This window comes from Belonocnema kinseyi, chromosome 6, assembly GCF_010883055.1.
Source record: "Belonocnema kinseyi isolate 2016_QV_RU_SX_M_011 chromosome 6, B_treatae_v1, whole genome shotgun sequence".
In the NCBI taxonomy this organism is placed as follows: Eukaryota; Metazoa; Arthropoda; class Insecta; order Hymenoptera; family Cynipidae; genus Belonocnema; species Belonocnema kinseyi.
Window position 1 is genome coordinate 55,316,920 of NC_046662.1, and position 8,313 is coordinate 55,325,232.

The window sequence follows — 8,313 nt, forward strand, 5'->3', positions numbered from 1 at the left end:
AAATGGTAATAATCTAATTTTAATTTATAAGTGAATGGAAAAATAATTTTAATTGAGTAGAAAAGGTCTTGAAGGAATTCGAAAACTCTAAAGACTTTTTGACATCAAAATTATGCCCAAAATGTAGCAAAGATGTTAGTATAAAATAGTAATTACAAATTTGAATTAAAAAGTTTATTTTTTATTTAAGTCATAATTTTTTTGGAAATTAGTAGAAAAGTGAATTTGAAGATACAGTTAAGTTTTATTCAAATTTAAATAAACTAAAAAAGGTGTCTGGTTAAATAATCAGAATTGTGGTTGAATATGTCCTTACTATTTTTTTCTGGTTGAAGAAATAAAAATTCTGAAAAGAAATTTCCTTATAGAAACTTATAAAAAAATTTTTTCCTAGATTTCCTTATAGACCTAAACAAATGTCTTCTGAAATGTTGTATTTTTACAATATTATTGAATTAAGTGGTATATGAGTTTTTTAACAGCTGTAAAGTGTAAGAAACATTTTCGAAAGTCAAAGGAAATTACGGCTTGCTTCTACAGTTTAGCTAAGGCCATGTTATAAATATGAACCATTTTTTCAAATTGAAAATTTTTTTTAATATCATTTAATACTAAAATTTGACATAAAAATTGCCATAATTTTCGTCTTTTTGTTGTTTTAATATATGAGTTAATTACATTTTTTAAACCGCAACCATGAAAAATAATATAAACCAATTAGTTTTTTATTCAGTTTCCTTTAATTCTTTATTTTGTATTTATTGAAAAAAATAAGTTGAAACTTTAAAATGTTCTCCATCCGTCATGTATAGAAAACTATACTTTCCAGCTGGTCGATTAAGCTTTTGGTTGCATTTACTTGTTTAACTGTTAGCATATTTAATTCCATTAAAAAATTTTGATTCTGCTAAAATAATTATTTTAAATTCTTTCCTTTAATAAAAAACTTGCTTTTTTAAATTTGTTCGTAAATAAATTTATTTTCTAACAATTTAAATATTTGATTAACTTTCAGTTTCTTTTAGAAAATTTTAAAGGCTTATGCATTATAAATTAATTACCTCATTAACAAAAAAGGTTTTTTTAAGAAAAATAACAACGATCATGCAGAAAACCCCACTTTTTTATTTCAAAAAGATATTAACAATGTTTATTTCTTGCATAATTAAAAAGAAATTAGGAAGGAATTTCATATTCGAATAAAATTATGAATCGAACCAAAAAATACATATCTGACACTTTTTTGTCAGACTTATTTTTTCAAAAATTGTATACTCCTTATCAAAGATCTTGATTGAAAACCGAAGTTTAATTCCGCTCTATTGTATTATTCACACCTTTCTTCTAACTGCAATTCATAACACAATAGACAATTAGACATAATGTAAAAATTACAATGAACATGACAAGTCAAAACTATCATCTAGGTACTTGAAGTTAAAGTGAATATTTATTTCTGACAATATTAAAACATACATTTTAATATTGAGTTTATTAAATTAAAAAGGAAGATATGTTAAAATTATTTACGCCTAGCTTTATAATGCTTAAAGCTTCTTGTTCTTCAAAAATCAATATATTCCAATCAAGATTTTTTTCTTACTTCTTAAATCTTGTAAACAAAAACGAATGTTTTCATGTAATAAATACGTGACGAAACTTTGTTACCAAATAATTTTTTCAATGCGATAAGCCATGATTATTTATGCCGTCTTGGAGAAAAAAGTTGCTCTCTATTATTTTTTTTATTTTGCTAAATATATTTATTTTAAAATTATTTTCTAAAATATTTAATAGTATTTTCTAAATTAATTTTTTTACGTAAAAAAAAGTCGTATCTACTAAAATGTCATATTTTTTCTCGATGACTTAAATTAAAGAAAAAGGTTTGAAAGTGCAAAATTAAAAAGGTAAAGCATTGAACAAATTCTGAATTTAAGAATCAAATCCTAAACAATTAAAAATTTTAACATTGAAATTTAATTTGGTTTTGAATATAAGGGTTTAATATCGTAAAATTAACAACTGTAAGCCTTCTAACTTGATTGGGCTTAAATTAATGGCCTCCAAAATCTGATAATACCCAAATACAAACATTTAGAATTCTGCATTTCAATTTCCAATCCAAACTTTCAAAATTAAATAATTTAAATTTATCAGATTATACTTGAGGCATATTCAAAATTTAAAAAATATTAATACTTGTATTTTTGATTTATCAACTCTATGAAAAAATTTCAAATAATACAATTCTTGAAATTTCTGTTTATAAAATTACTCAATTTGAATGTTTTAAATTGAAAATACATTAAAACCTTTCAATTTAAAATTCCTCTCCTTATAAAAAGTTTTCGATTTCAAAGGCTTTACATTAATTCCAATTTTTCACGAGGTTTGACATCGAATAATCTGCTTATTGCAGCTTTAAATTATTTATATCCTAAAGCTGAAAAAATGTAATGCCGAACCATAAGTGATTTAATTAAAAACGTTTAAAATTAAATAATTTGAATTGACAGGTTATACTCGAAAAATATTCGAAATTTTACAAATACTGAAATTTTGAATTTTAAATTTATAAACTAGTTTCTTTTAATAATTATTATTTTATTCTTACGCTTTTAAAAGAAAAAAATTAAACTGTAATTTTAATTGTTTTCATTTCAAAATTCTCTCATTTAAAACCTTTTAATTTCAAAGACTTTGAAGTTATAATCCAATTTTCGAAACTGAATAATTTTGAATGGAATAATTATTTAATTGCTAACATACTTCTAATTTGAAATAAAATTGTGGGATAGTAAAGTATTTCCATGCAAAATAGTTATGCTGAAGCTTAAACGCTTCCTTTTATATTTTGACATTGTCGACTTCTGAAAAGTTTCAAACCAAAAGCTTTAGAACTATGAGTCCTAATTACTTTCCTGAGTTTTTTTGTTGAATTTAACTAATTATTATAAAAATAAGGGAATTTTTTTTATTTCTCCAGCTTATTTGAATGCTCTCCATTGTTGAAGCCAAGAAACAACCCACATATATCTGTATTCAATTCAATCAAATTAAAATTTTAACGACAGTTTTATTTTTATTGAACTAAATTGTACTTAAATTGAACACCATTTAACACCATTCAACATCTACAATTTTAAATGAAATTTACTTATATTCAACTAAATTTTACTTAAATTTTGAATTTAACTAGCATGTATTCACTTTTTGAAATGATCTAAATTGTATTCAATCTTTAAATTTAGTTTTACAAAATAATTTTTAAAATTGCACTACAATAAATCTTAAAGTACGAATAGAATTGTTTTAAAACTTATTTACTTAACATCTAGAAAATTTCTCTTTGAACAGAAACCAGACGAGAAATTAATTTAACTAAACTTTAATGAATTCTTAAATTCACCTAAATTTCATTTAAATGTTGAATTTAGCTGAATTTTATTAAAATTTTAAATTCAACTAAATTTTATTTGATTTGGAATTTTAATAAATTTTATTTTTTCTTAATTTCATTTAAATTTTAAGTTTAGTTTTTAAAAATAATTTTAGAAATTTAACTAAAATTCTAAAGTACGAAAAGAATTTTTTTACATTTATTTATTGTCTCGAAAATTTAAAATAATAATAAATAGAATATTTTTAGACTCTCTTTAATTTGAATATAATTAGGTAAATCAGTGTTCATAACATTTTTAGCGTACAGGCCGTACAGAACCAGCCAACCGACTCAACTATAGCAAAGATTGCTATATTGTGATGGCGAAGGCGCCCGCTGAGGAGGACGCGGTTGCCATAGAAACGTTTAAAAGTTGAAGAGGGCAGCACCTCGATATAGTCGAAAATGTAGTTAGATATATATATGTATCGTCCGTCCCCACCACTGACCCATGTCGTATGTAGGACCTAATATCTTTGTCTTTACAATTTAATACCTAATCCCAAATATGCTTTGTCAAATTTCGCATGATAAATTACCAACAGATGGTGAGATATAATCATGTTTACGCTATTTATTTATTTTTAGATCTGTTTTATAGTTTTATTAAATTTTAGATTATCAGTTTCCAACCAATGGTAAAAGGAATTCATTTTTTAACAATTCATTTACTAAAGAAAAACTGCTTGATCAAATTTCACATGATAAATTACCAAGCGACGGTCAGAAAAAATCATATTTTAGCTATTTACTTTTAAAAATCTGTCTGATACAATTCCACATGATAAATTATTTCCAACCGATGGTAAAAGAAAATCGTATTTAAACTTTTGATTTATTTTTAAATCTTTTTTTTATCAAATTTCATATGATAAATTGCCAACCTTTGAAAAGTGAAAATCTAATTTTAGCTTATTATTTCAATAAGATCTGTTTTATTTAATTTTTAATGATAAGTTACCAGCCGATGGTTAAAGAAATTCAAATTTTAACAAATTATTTACTGAATAAAATCTGCTTTATCAAATTTCGCATGATAAATTGAGAACCGATGGTCAAAAAGATCATGCCTTTAGCTATTTCTTTAAAAAAATCTGTTCCATCAAAGTTCACATGATAAATTACCAACCGATGGTAAGAGTACATCATATTTCAGAAATATATTTAAGAAAATCTGTTTAATCAAATTTTACATGATAAGTTACCTACCAATGGTAAGAGAAAATTATATTTTGACAATCAATTTATAATAGAAAGTCTGCCTTATCAAATTCGACATGGACAATAACCAACCGATGGTCAGAGAAAATCATATTTGAACAATTCATTCACTAAAGAAAATCTACTTCATCAAATTTGACATGAAATATTACCAAAAGATGGTAAAAGAAAATCATATATTACCCATTTACTTTTAAATATGTTTTATAAAATTTCACATGATAAATTATCAACCGATAGTAAGAGAAAAACATATTTAAGCTATTTATTTAAAAAAATTTGTTTTATCAAATTTAACATGACAAATTACCAACCGATGATAAGAGAAGTTTATATTTCAACAATCTATTTACCAAAGAAAATCTGCCTTATCAAATTTCACATGATAAATTACAAACTAATAGTAAAAGAAATTCATATTTAACCATAGTATTTCTAAACATCATTTCTCTCCTAATAAATAGAGATCTTCGAGTTTTTTTCGCTTTTAATACTTGCTTATCAACTTGAAATATCTGGAAAAGCTACAATCAATTTAATATTGCTTAAAAATTTTAAAATTTGAAAAAGGTTAATTTAAAAATAAATGTAAACTTGGATTTTTATTCAAATCTGAAAAAGTTCTTTATTTGTTAAAGTGCTATTTGACATTAAGGCAAAATCGTACAACATTATTCTTACGGCTATCACAGGTTTATCACACAGAAATGTAGATACTGAAAGTATACATAAATCTAATAATCGATTGCTGAAGTTTATAAATATTTTGTCCACTATTTGTGTAATATAAACTATACTGTAAACTTAATTAACGTCGTATTAAGTGTTGAAAAATAAATAAGGATGGTGTGATTCACACAAAGAAAAAAATCTTAATCTTACGATGAAATAATGCAACCTTAATAATCACCGGCTCTATTTTAATAAACAAAAGGGATATCAATCAATTACAACATTTTCCAATCTTTTTATATAAATTTCCCCATTGTAAAACTTTTTTTAAATTGTAAATTCGATTCTTTTCTCCAACAGATTTGAGTATCAAAGATTGATTGCATCTCCTTAAAGAACAAACATCCGCTCTTATAAAAGTTGGATTAACAATCAGTAAAACTATTAACTATTAAATTAAAGCCAAGTACCAAATGTTCTTGCTGATATAAAATCTCTACAAAAACGGATAGTTTATCATTTAGAATCACCAATTAAAAAATATATGATTCTTAGATATATTCAAAGTTCTAATTGAATTATTGTCAAATCAACTACAGTTTTAATTTTATGAAAAATAGTTTTACTTATAAGAGATCAAACTTTTTAGTATCAAAAATCACATTACTTAAATCTAATACTTTTTTCTATCATAGACAAAAACTTGCCAGCTCCCTTTTTGCGAATTTGTAAAATATTTTTAAATGTTTAGGGACCATACTTCCTTCACCCATGTTCGTAATTTTTTGCAAATTGGTTTTCGTAACAGATGAACTTTTTGTTTAAAAATCATGTATTGTTGCTGATAAGTGAACTGAAATCTTTTTCGCATAAAAAATATTTTTTCTGAAAATTTTTCTTTTTGATTTAAAAATTTATCCGTTTGGTTGAAAATTGAAATATTTTATTAAAAAGTCATACGTTTTGGTTGAAATGTATACTCCTTTGTTGAAAAATTAACTATTTCTTAGAAAAATTACATGTTTATATCTAGTATTTTGGTATTGAAAAAAGAACTAAGATCCTATCTGGATGAAAATTCCACTATCTTAAAATCATTTTTTTTTAAATTATAAATTCATCTGTTTTAAGAGTAATTTCAACTTTCTTGGGTACAAATTCAATTGTTTGGTTAAAAATAAACTATTTTGTCGAAAAGTCATACTTTTTGATTAAAAATTCTGCTGTTTCGATGAAAAATAAGTGTCTCATAGAAAATTTACTTTTTATTACAAATTTATATTTTGTTTGATAAATGAAATGAAGTCTTTTCTAGGTGAAATTTTAACATTAAAAAAGACTTTTGGCTCCGCTTTAAAACCAATTTAAGATTTCTTGGATAAATATGCAACTATTTCGTGGAGAATTGAACAATTTTTTTAAAAATTCATCCTTTTGGTTGAAAAAATTCGTCTTTTTGGATTGGAAATTTTTATTCTTTTTGTAGGAACTTTATATTAATTAAAAATTCATATTCTGAGCTTCAAAAATTAACTGGAATCTTTTTCGGATGGAAATTCAATATTTTTTTAACTAGTTTTTTTATTTAAATAAAAATGTATCTGTTTTAAGAGAAATTAATTTTTTTAAAAAAAGCTAACTACATATTTTGTAGAGAATTAAACAATTTTGTTCAAAATTTAATTCTTTTTGTATAAACTTAATTTTGGTTAAAAATTCATATTTTGACCATCAAAAATTAACTGGAATCTTCTTCGGATGAAAATTAAACTATTTTTTTTTTCAATTCGTTTTTTTGTTTTATATAAAAATTCGTTTCTTTTATGAGAAATTTAATGCTTTTTTGATAAAAAGGTAACTATTCAGTAGAGAATGAAACAATTTTGTTCAAAATTCATTCTTTTTTTTTAAATTCATCTTTCTCATTGTAAATTTAATTCTTTTTGTAGAAACTTAATTTTAGTTAAAAATTCATATGTTGACCTTCAAAAATTAACTGGAATCTTCTTCGCATGAAAATTGAACTATTTTTTTTTCAATTCGTTTCTTTTGTTTTATATAAAAATTCGTCTGTTTTAAGAGAAATTTAATGCTTTTTTGATTAATGAAGAGAAAGCTAATGAAACAATTTTGTTCAAAATTCATTCTTTTGTTTGAAAAAATTCGTCTTTTCAATTGAAAATTTAATTCTGTTTGTAGAATCTTAATTTCGGTTGAAAATTCATATTTTGAACTTCAAAAATTAACTGGAATCTTCTTCGGATGAAAATTTAACTTTTTTTTTTTAATACAAAAATTCGTCTGTTTTAAGAGAAATTTAATGCTTTTTTGAAAAAAGGTAACTATTTAGTAGAGAATTAATCAGTTTCGTTCAAAAGTTATCCTTTTGTTAAAAATGAGTCTTTTCTAAGTGAAAATTTAATTTTTTCATAGAAACTTATTTCTTATTTAAAAAAAAAAGCATTTTGACCATTAAAAGTAAACTGAAATCTTTCTTAACAAAAAATTCAACTTTTTTTCTTCGAAAATCTATCTTTTTGATTTGAAATTCGTCTTCTTTAGTAGAATTTAAAAAAAAAGAAACTCGCCAATTTTTGAGTTAAAAATGATTCTTTTTTGCTTAAGTATTTAACTATTTTGTTAAAAAGATTTCGTTAAATAGTTTGTTAAGAAATCATGTTTAAAGTTTAATTATTTAATTGAAAATTAATTTTTTTAAATTTTAAATTCAACAACTTGGGTAAAAGATAAAGGATCAAAGTTAACTGAAAATGTAACTTTTAATTTTTTTAAGATTTACATATATTTTTTTAGTTTATTTTTGTTGGGTAAAAATATATCAATTTTTTGGAAAATTTATTTTTTTCTAAAGTCATATTTTTTGTTTGAAAACTTTTTTTTTAGAAAATTCCCCTTTTTGCTTTAAGGTACAACAATTCAAAAAAATTTTTATTTATTTTTTAAGGGAAAAATCT